This window comes from Chiloscyllium punctatum, chromosome 13, assembly GCF_047496795.1.
Source record: "Chiloscyllium punctatum isolate Juve2018m chromosome 13, sChiPun1.3, whole genome shotgun sequence".
Taxonomy (NCBI): domain Eukaryota; kingdom Metazoa; phylum Chordata; class Chondrichthyes; order Orectolobiformes; family Hemiscylliidae; genus Chiloscyllium; species Chiloscyllium punctatum.
Genome location: NC_092751.1, coordinates 5,847,448 through 5,860,820, shown reverse-complemented (window position 1 = coordinate 5,860,820; position 13,373 = coordinate 5,847,448).

The window sequence follows — 13,373 nt, the reverse complement described above, 5'->3', positions numbered from 1 at the left end:
ACTCCTACCCTCCCTATCACTGTCACCTCCTCCAAACACTCCAACCCTCACTTTCAGTGTCACCTCCTCCAGACACTGCAACCCTCCCTATCACTGTCACCTCCTCCAAACACTCCAACCCTTTCTATCACTGTCACCTCCTCCAAACACTCCAACCCTTTCTATCACTGTCACCTCCTCCAAATACGCCAACCGTCCCTTTCACTGTCACCTCCTCCAACCACTCCAAAACCTCCCTATCACTGTCACTTCCCCCAGACACTCCAACCATCCCTATCACTGTCACCTCCTCCAAATACGCCAACCGTCCCTTTCACTGTCACCTACTCCAACCACTCCAACCCTCCCTATCACTGTCACCTCCTCCAAACACTCCAACCCTCCCTATCACTGTCACCTCCTCCAAACACTCCAACCCTCCCTATCTCTGTCACCTCCTCCAAACACTCCAACCCTCCCTATCACTGTCACCTCCTCCAAACACTCCATCCCTCCCTATCACTGTCACCTCCTCCAAACACTCCATCACTCCCTATCACTGTCACCTCTTCCAGACACTCCAACCGTCCCTTTCACTGTCACCTACTCCAACCACTCCAACCCTCCCTATCACTGTCACCTCCTCCAAACACTCCAACCCTCCCTATCACTGTCACCTCCTCCAAATACGCCAACCGTCCCTTTCACTGTCACCTACTCCAACCACTCCAAAACCTCCCTATCACTGTCACTTCCTCCAAACAGGCCAACCCTCCCTATCACTGTCACCTCCTCCAAACACTCCATCACTCCCTCTCACTGTCACCTCCTCCAGACACTCCAACCCTCCCTATCACTGTCACCTCCCCCAGACACTCCAACCCTCCCTATCACTGTCACCTCCTTCAGATACTCCATCCCTGCCTATCACTGTCACCTCCACCAAACACTCCAACCCTCCCTATCACTGTCACCTCCACCAAATACTCCAACCCTCCCTATCACTGTCACCTCCTCCAGACACTCCAACCCTCCCTATCACTGTCACCTCCTCCAGACTCTCCATCCCTCCCTATCACTGTCACCCTCCTCCAGACACTCCAACACTTTGTTTCACTGTCACCTCCTCCAAATACGCCAACCCTCCTTATCACTGTCACCTCCTCCAGACACTCCAACCCTCCCTATCACTGTCACCTCCTCCAGACACTCCTACCCTCCCTATCACTGTCACCTCCTCCAAACACTCCAACCCTCCTTATCACTGTCACCTCCTCCAAACACTCCATCCCTCCCTATCACTGTCAACTCCTCCATATACTCCAACCCTCCCTATCACTGTCACCTCCTCCAAACACTCCAACCCTCCCTATCACTGTCACCTCCTCCAACCACTCCAACCCTCCCTATCACTGTCACCTCCTCAGGACACTCAAACCCCACTATCACTGTCACCTCCTCCAAACACTCCAACCCTCCCTATCACTGTCACCTCCTCCAAACACTCCAACCCTCCCTATCACTGTCACCTCCTCCAACCACTCCAACCCTCCCTATCACTGTCACCTTCTCCAGTAACATCAACCCTCCCTCTCACTGTAACCTCCTCAATATACTCCAACCCTCCGTATCGCTGTCACCTCCTCAAATCACTCTCTCCCTCTCTATCACTGTCACTTCCTCCAAAAAGGCCAATCTTCCCTATCCCTCTCAACTCCTCCAACTACTCCAACCCTCCCTATCGCTGTCACCTCCTCCACACACTCCAACCCTCCCTATCACTGTCACCTCCTCCAACTACTCCAACCCTCCCTATCACTGTCACCTCCTCCAACTACTCCAACCCTCCCTATCACTGTCACCTCCTCCAAACACTCCAACCCTCCCTATCACTGTCACCTCCGCCAAATACTCCAACCCTCCCTTTCGCTGTCACCTCCTCCAACTACTCCAACCCTCCCTATCACTGTCACCTCCGCCAAATACTCCAACCCTCCCTTTCGCTGTCACCTCCTCCAACCACTCCAACCCTCCCTATCACTGTCACCTCCGCCAAACACTCCAACCCTCCCTATCACTGTCACCTCCTCCAACCACTCCATCCCTCCCTATCACTGTCACCTCCTCCAAACACTCCAACCCTCCCTATCACTGTCACCTTCTCCAGTAACATCAACCCTCCCTCTCACTGTAACCTCCTCAATATACTCCAACACTCCGTATCTCTGTCACCTCCTCAAACACTCCATCCCTCCGTATCACTGTCACCTCCTCGAATCACTCCATCCCTCCCTATCACTATCACCTCCTCCAAACACTCCAACCCTCCCTACCACTGTCACCTCCTCCAAACACGTCAACCCTCCCTATCACTGTCACTTCTTCCAGTCACTCCAACCCTCCCTATCACTGTCACCTCCTCCAACCCTCCCTAATACTGTCAGTTTTTCCAGTAACATCAACCCTCCCTCTCACTGTAACCTCCTCAATATACTCCAACCCTCCCTATCACTGTCACCTCCTTCAGATACTCCATCCCTGCCTATCACTGTCACCTCCACCAAACACTCCAACCCTCCCTATCACTGTCACCTCCACCAAATACTCCAACCCTCCCTATCACTGTCACCTCCTCCAGACACTCCAACCCTCCCTATCACTGTCACCTCCTCCAGACACTCCATCCCTCCCTATCACTGTCACTCTCCTCCAGACACTCCAACACTTTGTTTCACTGTCACCTCCTCCAAATACGCCAACCCTCCTTATCACTGTCACCTCCTCCAGACACTCCAACCCTCCCTATCACTGTCACCTCCTCCAGACACTCCTACCCTCCCTATCACTGTCACCTCCTCCAAACACTCCAACCCTCCTTATCACTGTCACCTCCTCCAAACACTCCATCCCTCCCTATCACTGTCAACTCCTCCATATACTCCAACCCTCCCTATCACTGTCACCTCCTCCAAACACTCCAACCCTCCCTATCACTGTCACCTCCTCCAACCACTCCAACCCTCCCTATCACTGTCACCTCCTCAGGACACTCAAACCCCACTATCACTGTCACCTCCTCCAAACACTCCAACCCTCCCTATCACTGTCACCTCCTCCAAACACTCCAACCCTCCCTATCACTGTCACCTCCTCCAACCACTCCAACCCTCCCTATCACTGTCACCTTCTCCAGTAACATCAACCCTCCCTCTCACTGTAACCTCCTCAATATACTCCAACCCTCCGTATTGCTGTCACCTCCTCAAATCACTCTCTCCCTCTCTATCACTGTCACTTCCTCCAAAAAGGCCAATCTTCCCTATCCCTCTCAACTCCTCCAACTACTCCAACCCTCCCTATCGCTGTCACCTCCTCCACACACTCCAACCCTCCCTATCACTGTCACCTCCTCCAACTACTCCAACCCTCCCTATCACTGTCACCTCCTCCAACTACTCCAACCCTCCCTATCACTGTCACCTCCTCCAAACACTCCAACCCTCCCTATCACTGTCACCTCCGCCAAATACTCCAACCCTCCCTTTCGCTGTCACCTCCTCCAACTACTCCAACCCTCCCTATCACTGTCACCTCCGCCAAATACTCCAACCCTCCCTTTCGCTGTCACCTCCTCCAACCACTCCAACCCTCCCTATCACTGTCACCTCCGCCAAACACTCCAACCCTCCCTATCACTGTCACCTCCTCCAACCACTCCATCCCTCCCTATCACTGTCACCTCCTCCAAACACTCCAACCCTCCCTATCACTGTCACCTTCTCCAGTAACATCAACCCTCCCTCTCACTGTAACCTCCTCAATATACTCCAACACTCCGTATCTCTGTCACCTCCTCAAACACTCCATCCCTCCGTATCACTGTCACCTCCTCGAATCACTCCATCCCTCCCTATCACTATCACCTCCTCCAAACACTCCAACCCTCCCTACCACTGTCACCTCCTCCAAACACGTCAACCCTCCCTATCACTGTCACTTCTTCCAGTCACTCCAACCCTCCCTATCACTGTCACCTCCTCCAACCCTCCCTAATACTGTCAGTTTTTCCAGTAACATCAACCCTCCCTCTCACTGTAACCTCCTCAATATACTCCAACCCTCCGTATCGCTGTCACCTCCTCGAATCACTCTCTCCCTCTCTATCACTGTCACTTTTTCCAAACAGGTCAACCCTCCCTATCGCTGTCACCTCCTCCAGACACTCCAACCCTCCCTATCACTGTCACCTCCTCCAGACACTCCAACCCTCCCTATCACTGTCACCTCCTCCAGACACTCCAACCCTCCCTATCGCTGTCACCTCCTCCAGACACTCCAACCCTCCCTATCACTGTCACGTCCTCCAGACACTCCATCCCTCCCTATCACTGTCACCTCCTCCAAAAACTCTAAACCTCTCTATCACTGTCACCTCTTCCAGTCACTCTAAACCTTCCCTCCCAAACCTGCCTCTTCCTGTAGTTTGTTCAGTCATTCCAAACCGCCCCATCCCGCCCTAATCTCTCCCCCCGTCTCCTGCCCCATCTCCTGCCCCCCATCTCCTTTCCCCCCCTCTCCTGCCCCCCGTCTCCTGCCCCCCCGTCTCCTGCCCCCCCCGTCTCCTTTCCCCCCCCGTCTCCTTTCCCCCCCGTCTCCTTTCCCCCCCCGTCTCCTTTCCCCCCCCGTCTCCTTTCCCCCCCCCGTCTCCTGCCCCCCCGTCTCCTGCCGCCCCGTCTCCTGCCCCCCCTGTCTCCTTTCCCCCCCTGTCTCCTTTCCCCCCCGTCTCCTTTCCCCCCCCGTCTCCTTCCCCCCCCCGTCTCCTTCCCCCCCCGTCTCCTTCCCCCACCGTCTCCTTCCCCCCCCGTCTCCTTTCCCCCCGTCTCCTTTCCCCCCCCGTCTCCTTTCCCCCCCCGTCTCCTTTCCCCCCCGTCTCCTTTCCCCCCCCCGTCTCCTTTCCCCCCCCCGTCTCCTTTCCCCCCCCGTCTCCTTTCCCCCCCCCGTCTCCTTTTCCCCCCCCGTCTCCTTTCCCCCCCCCGTCTCCTTTCCCCCCCGTCTCCTTCCCCCCCCGTCTCCTTCCCCCCCCCGTCTCCTTCCCCCCCCGTCTCCTTCCCCCCCCGTCTCCTTCCCCCCCCGTCTCCTTCCCCCCCCCGTCTCCTTCCCCCCCCCGTCTCCTTCCCCCCCCCCCCGTCTCCTTCCCCCCCCCCGTCTCCTTCCCCCCCGTCTCTTTCCCCCCGTCGGCTCCTGCCCCTCCCGCTGTCTCGTCTCCCCCCCCCCGTCTTTCCCCCCTCTCCCTCCCCATCACTTTCCCTCCCCCCTCGTCTTACCCCCCTTCGCCTTCCCACTCGCCTCGTCGTCTTCCCCCCGTCTCCTTCCCCCCCCCGTCTCCTTCCCCCCCCGTCTCCTTCCCCCCCGCCGTCTCCTTCCCCCCCGTCTCTTTTCCCCCCCGTTGTCTCCTGCCCCCCCGCTGTCTCGTTCCCCCCCCGTCTTTCCCCCCTCTCCCTCCCCATCACTTTCCCTCCCCCCTCGTCTTACCCCCCTTCGCCTTCCCACTCGCCTCGTCGTCTTCCCCCCGTCTCCTTCGCCCCCCCCGTCGCCTTCCCACCCCTGTAGCAGTCCCACCCCCGTCTCCTTCCTCCACCCCCGTCACCTTCCCCCCCATCGCCTTCCACCCCCCGTCGCCCCCCCCCCCATTATCTGCCCCTCCCAATCATCCCCTCGCTCCCCATCATTCCTCGGCCTCCATTGTTCCCCCTTCCCCTAATTGTCCCCCCCATCATCACCCCTCCTCCCACCGTCTCCCCCGCCCCCATCGAACCCCCCCACCCCTCACCTGCCCCCTTCTGTCCCCACCCGTCCCCATCAGTCCCCAGCAGACCTCATCTGTTCAATTCAGTCCCCACCCAGTACCGTCCATCCCCGCCAGAACCCCTCTTTCCACACTCGTCCCCACCAGTCCCCACCAGTCCCCACCAGTCCGCCTCTGTCACCATTAGTCATCATCTCACCACCAGTAGCCAACTGAATCATCGGTCCCCTCTCTCCCCATTGGTCCCCACCTGTCCCCATCAGAATCATCTGTCCCCACCTGTCCCCACCAGTTTCCACCTGTCCCCCTCTGTCCCCACCCGTCCCGACCCATTCCCATCAAATCCTGAGGGTTCTCCCTGAATATAACTGGAATAACCCGAACACTGAGATAACAACCAGAACCAGGTGAATGGGGAGGGTTCTGCAGTGAGCATCTCCCTAGCCCCTGTACCAATGTCAAAACACTCCCATGGTCACCCCCCTGCCCTGGTCAGTGTTATAATCCAGGACCAGAGCTCGGAATCAATGGGACCATTTGTTTTGGGATCAGGAATTTGCTTTCCCACCAAGACCCTCTTCCCCTCCCCCACCCCTCTCTGCCTTCCACAAGGACCGTTCCCTTTGACACTCCTTGGGTTTGTATCACTCTCACTCCCCAAACCCCCAGGTACCTTCCCCTGTCACTGGAAAAGATACAAACCCTGCTGTTACACCCCCAGCCCCCTCAGCTCCATCCCGGGCCCCCAACCCCTTCTTCCAGGGGAGACAGAGGTTCACCTGCCTCTCCTCCAACCGTGTTTCCAGCATCAGGTGCTCCCGGTGTGGGCTTCTCCATCAGGAAGACCCAATGGAAACTTAGGGAACGGTTCACTGAGCATCACAGCCGGGCCCAGAGGGGCTGACCAGACCCCCCAGTCACCGCCCAGTTCACTTCCCCCGCAACATGACCATCCTCGACCTCCTGCATTACCACAACGAACCACACCTCAAATTGGAGGAACAACATCTCATCCTCTGCCTGGGAAACCTCCAGCCCAGAGGATTCAACACGGAGTTCTCCAATTTCAAATAACCTCCCTCCCCCTCCCTTCCCCTGCTCTCTCCCACCAACTGGATTCATTCCTCCCATTGTCCAACCAGGTGGGACCCTCTACCTGTCCTCACCCCCTTCGCCCTCATTTCCCCCCACCCTGGCTTGTTCCACCCCTTCATCCTCCCTCCCCCTCACCCTCCCACCCTATCCTCCTTCCCCCTCACCCTCACTCCCCCTCCCACCCCATCCTCCCTCCCCTCCTCCCCCTCCGACCCCATCCTCCCTCTCCCTCCTCCCCCTCCCACCCCATCCTCCCTCCCCCTCCCCATCCTCCCTCCCTCCCTCCTCCCCCTCCCACCCCATCCTCCCTCCCACTTCCACCCCATCCTTCCTCCCCCTCCCTCCCCTCTTCGTCCTCCCTCACCCTTCGACCTCCTTCCCCCTCGTCCTCTCTCCCCCCTTGGTCTTCCCTCACCCTCCCTCTCCCTCCCCATCCTCCCATTCCCTCTACCTCCCTCCCCATTCCCTCTATCTCCCTCCCCACCCCCTCCCCACTTCCTCTACCTCTCTCCCCACCCCCTCCCCACTCCCTCTACCTCTCTCCCCACCCCCTCCCCACTCCCTCTACCTCTCTCCCCACTCCCTCCCTCCCCACTCCCTCCCTCTCCTGTCGGTCCCTCTCTCCGTTGTTCCACTCCCTTTCCATTCTGTTTTTTGGCCCATCCGTCTTTCTCTGGCCCCCTCCCTCCTTGTTCCTGCCCTCTGAACGTCCCCCTACGTATATAAAAGCCCCTCTGTGTCCTATATACCCTCCTCATTGTCCTCCCCCAATACCCGTCCAGGGGGTACAGGAGCCTGTGGGGACTGACTGAGACCAGAATCCCTGATGGCTCACAGTCCAGGAGGAGGATATTCAGCCCATCGTGTCTATCCCCCCTTCTATTAACTGCCCAGTGTCCTGCCCCCCTGGGATTTGCCCCTGAATGGCCCCTGACTGAGTCCCCGTTCTGGCAGAGACCGCTCCTCACTGATAGCCCACCGCCTCCCCACACAGTGAGCATGTGCAGACACTCACTGGCCTTTTGACTGACCGTGGATGGGCAGAGGAAGATCCCACTCTCCAGCAATTTCGTCACGTCTTCCTTCCCCCCCCCCCCCCACCCCATGCCCCAATCTCACTCAAAGGGGTTTTACCTGACACCCCCTGCTCCCTAGTTTTCCATATGGATTCCCCCTAATTATTTGCCCTCCCAAAGTTTTGTCCCCACCCCTGGATGTTATGTCTGTTCCTAATTTGGCAGCACCCCCTCCCCCACCCACCCCTTTATGTTGGGGGGACACAGTGAGTACGTGCAGACACTCAGTGACCTTTTGAGGGACTGCTTCACTGCCCCTCACTCCCTGAGACAGGGACTTTACATAAACCTCCCCCCCATCACATTTTCACTCTATTGTGCCGCCCCCCCCCCCCCGCCAATTATATTCCTGACCACAATTCCCAATCCCCCCATGTTCAGTCTCTCCCCCACTTCGGGGGGGTTTCCAGCCCGTCCCCATTTATTTCCCTTTCCAATCCACACCCCGACCAAATATTGCCCCCCAATATTCTGTTCCCCCTACATTTACCATCCCCTTCCTCTGTAACCCCAAAGCCCCCCATCTTTGGCTAATTTGTGACCCCACCCACAATTTTCCACCCCCCTGGAATTTTCCAGCCCCCCCTATTTTCCCCTCCTTCCCCAATCTAATTGCCCCTCTCCCCCTGTGTACCTTCATTTACTCCCTACCCACCCCACTGTCCCCTCTGCCCATACTTCCCCCATCTCTGCATAAAAGCCCCCTCTGTGTCTCCATTGTGTATAATTCTCCCACCCTCCCTCACCACCCCCACCCCTCACTGTGTCCCAGGCCCTGGGCTGGGGGGGGGGGGCACAGGGAGTATGTGCAGAGACTTACCGGCCATTCGACTGTGTGTGTCTTCATGCACAGCAAGATCCCAGTCCCCAGGCTTCCCCCTGCCCCACTCCACCCTGAGAAAGGGGCTTTATTTCCCCCCACCCACACCCAGAGTTTGGACAACAACAGGAGTCCCAGGGAACAGCAAGATCCCACTGTGTTAATGATATGTGCAATACCACAGATACTGAGTCCAAATCTCCCTTAGGGACAGGAGGACAGGGAGGGAGGGCTGGGGGCATACAGACAGATAGAGAGAGGGACAGAGACCGAGGTGGGGAGAGAACACAAACAAGATTAGGGACAGAGAAATGGAGACAGACACAGAGAGAGAGAGAAAATCCCAGGGTTGGCGGTGTGAGGGAGGGAGAGAGGGAGATGGAAGTTGATTAAATCAGAGTCAAGATCTTTTGAATCAAAAAACAAGAAAAACAAACAAAATCCCATCACTGAGTGACTTCCCAAAGCTCCCCATTTTATCAGCACTTCCCCCTGGTTTTAAACCCAGAGAATGGGAACAGATTTCACTGGGACCCAGGGGGTCAATGCTTTCTGACTGAGACCCCCAACCCCACCCCAAGGGTTTATATTCTCAGACTCGATGGAAGGGAGTTGGTCTCAGAGCCTGGATCTTGTCCCTCCCTCCGTGTTTAACCTGCCCCCTCCAGCTGCTTCTCTCCCTCTCTCCCACCTTCCCTCACACTGTCTCTCTTTCTCCTTCACTCCTTCCCATCTGTTTCCCTCTCTCATTCTCTCTCTTCTCCCCCACCTCTCTCTCCCTGTCCCTATCCCCCTCTCCATCTCTCCGCTCAGCTTCCTCCTGTTCTCGAGAATGGATTGTTCTCTCTCTCTCTCTCTCTCTCTCTCTCTCTCTCTCTCCATTCCCCTCCGTTCTGATTGAAATGCCCTCCCCTCCCTCCCTCCCATTTAAAGTGTGTTCCCATCTCCCCGCCCTGTCCTGTAGACATTAGCCCCCTCACTATCACATTGTGGAGGGAGGGGGAGGAGAGGTGGGGCGGGGGGTGGTCTGGGCTGGGGAAAGGAGGGATGATACACCCCACCCACTATCAGACCATCAGCAAACGGAGCCTGAGCCCTTTGGACAGACTCCTGTGATGTGTAAGGGGCAACCTGCAGGCTGAGGGGCACACAGCAAGATCCAACAGGGAGCCGGGTGTGGCATACCTGGGTATTTCCTCATCTTTACCCCCTGCGAGAACTAGTGCCATCCCCCAGCAACAACCCCTCCCCATATCAACCACTCCACAAGCAAAATGCCCCCCATGTAATTTTCACACAGCAAGATCCCAATAATACCAGCACCTTCCAAATCCAGTTTCTGATCATGAGTCTCTCTCTCTGTCTGTCTCTCCCTGCCTGGAATCCCACATCCTGTCGTCCACACCCCACCCCATTAAAATGACGACAAGTCACAGGGTGGGCTATTGATGCACAGTGCGATCCCACAGGGTAGTCCCCTTTGTGCTTCACAATGTGCTCAAATCCCACTTTACATCCGACACGAGGCTGTGGATTTCTGTGTGTGGGACTGTTTTATTTGTTTGAAAAATCAACCAAAGAAAGACCGAGAGAGAGAGAGAGAGAGAGAGAGAGAGAGATCCCCTCCCAGATACCTGGGGAATTGGCGAACCTGTGTCTTTTCTGTGCGATTATCACATTTGATCACCCTGGTCGCAACGTAGGCCACTCTGCAGGTAGTTTGAGACACAGCAAGATCCCACATGTAGCATTATTCTGATATTAGAAGAAGTCTTTGGAGAAAGTTTCTCATTTAAGGTTTTACTTCCCTCCTTGGGGAGTCCTGTCTGTCAGACACTCACTGGGGGTTGATGTGTTTGTGTCAAATCCCAGGGCCCCAGTTACTTTAACTCCAGGCTTCAAATCTGTTTAAAAACGACAGGGCTGCAATCTGACAGGAACCAGTTACCCAGAGGCCCCTAAAACCCAGGGTCCTCCAGAGGAGATTAAACCTCGGGGTAAATTAACACACAACTCACGTGGGCCCCCACGGGGTGCAGCCTATCGACCAGGCCTCAGGCCTCAGGCCCGTGTCCCCTCTGGACAAAGCTCTTGTTCAAAGGTCTCCTGATCCTAAAGTTTCTCCCTTTGAATCTTCAAGGGGCCAGCAAGATCCCTTGGGAGGAAAGAGACAGCATTCGTTGAAAGGCAAAGGAGGAAAATTATTACAGAGAGATAGCACAGCAAGATCCCAGGTTTCCCCCTCTCTCTGTGACACAGACAATTTCCCAGCGACATCCAAACACAAACATATCTGATGAGCTGAGTTTTCATTCCAAAGCTTTGGAGAAACTTTGAGATACCAGGTTACCTGATTAAAACACTCACTGCCTGCAATGGTAGTATTGGGGGAGCTGGTGCACAGCAAGATCCCACATGCAACAATGCAGCAGCAGCTAATTACTCTGACCATTTCCCCCTCTGTGATGCTGCTTCAGTTTAATTATTTCCTGTCACCCCAGAATCAAACATTGCAGAATTTCACAATCTCAAAACACTTCTCCCTCTCTCTCCCCTTCTGTTTCCCCTGCTCTCTCAATTTTTCAAATCTCTCTCTCACTCTCTTTCTCTCACTGTTGTATTTTCTCACCCTACCCTCTCTGTAACCAATATTATTGTGACATTATGACAAGTCTTTAGAGAGTGTCACATCATTTGGGTTTTAATTCCCCCTCTCAGATCCTGGGGATGGACATAGAGTCATAGAGATGTACAGCATGGAAACAAACACTTAGGTCCAACCTGTCCATGCCGACCAGATATCCCAACCCAATCTAGTCCCACCTGCCAGCACCCGGCCCATATCCCTCCAAACCCTTCCTATTCATATACCCATCCTAATGCCTCTTAAATGTTGCAATTGTACCAGCCTCCACCACATCCTCTGGCAGCTCATTCCATACACGTACCACCCTCTGCGTGAAAACATTGCCCCTTAGGTCTCTTTTATATCTTTCCCCTCTCACCCTAAACCTATGCCCTCTAGTTTTGGACTCCCGACCCCAGGGAAAATACTATGTCTATTTATCCTATCCATGCCCCTCATAATTTTGTAAACCTCTATAAGGTCACCCCTCAGCCTCCGATGCTCCAGGGAAAACAGCCCCAGCCTGTTCTGCCTCTCCCTATAGCTCAGATCCTCCAACCCTGGCAACATCCTTGTAAATCTTTCAACCCTTTCAAGTTTCACAACATCTTTCCGATTGGAAGGAGACCAGAACTGCACGCAATATTCCAACAGTGGCCTAACCAATGTCCTGTACAGCTGCAACATGACCTCCCAACTCCTGTACTCAATACTCTGACCAATAAAGGAAAGCATACCAAACACCCTTCTTCACTATTCTACCTACCTGCGACTTCACTTTCAAGGAGGTATGCACCTGGACTCCAAGGTCTCTTTGTTCACCAACACTCCCGAGGACCTTACCATTAAGTGTATAAGTCCTGCTAAGATTTGCTTTCCCAAAATGTAGCACCTCCCATTTATCTGAATTAAACTCCATCTGCCAGTTCTCAGCCCATTGGCCCATCTGGTCCAGATCCTGTTGTAATCTGAGGTAACCCTGTTCACTGTTCACTACACCTCCAATTTTGGTGTCATCTGCACTAACTGTACCTCTTATGCTCGCATCCAAATCATTTATGTAAATGACATACTTTAACACCAGGCTTCAAACCTGTTTAAAAATAACAGGGCCACAATCTGACAGTAGCCAGGTTAACCTGATGCCCCTAAAACCCGGGAACCCCAGAGGAGATTAAACCACGGGGTAAATAAACACACAATCCATGTCGGCCCCCACGGGGTGCAGCCTGTCGACCAGGCCTCAGTCCCACGTCTCCCTCTGGAGCTTGGCTAAGGCTTCCTTCAGCCTGAACATTTTGGATCTTCACGTTGCAGCTTTCCCAACAAAAGTTCATCGGGATAAAAGAAGGAAAAGATTACTTGAAAGGGAATGCGAGAGCATTTTGAAGGCAACTTACAAAGCAAGATCCCAGGTTTAAAATCACCCCTGCCCATCCCCAATGTATTAATGTATCTAACACAGTCAGCAGTTAGGATGGAACATGGTGTGGGAGCAGATCTTCCCAGGGATTGGAGGAGGATAGTGAGGGAAAGGCATCAGATTCTTACACTCTGCAGTGACCTGGGATCAATTGCCTTTTACTGAAAACAGTTCCCAACTTGTATGTGCCTGTTGCTCCCTCCAGTCTGAAACCCTCATTCCCCTCTATCCCGTCTCCTGTCTCTGAGCCAATGATGTATTCATTCCCAGGATAGGGACAACATGGGGCTAGATACAGAGTAAATCTCCCTCCACACTGTCCGCATCAAATACTCCCAGGACGTGTACAGCATGGGGTTAGATACAGAGTATAGATCCCTCTGCACTGTTCCTATCAAACACACACAGGATAGGGACAGCGATAGGGGTGAGATACAAAGTTAGGCAGCATTGTAGACAGTGCAGATGGTACCTTAACATTACAAAGGGATATCGATAGACTGGGTAAATGGGCAAAGCTGTGTTAGATGGAGTTCAGTGTCAGCAAG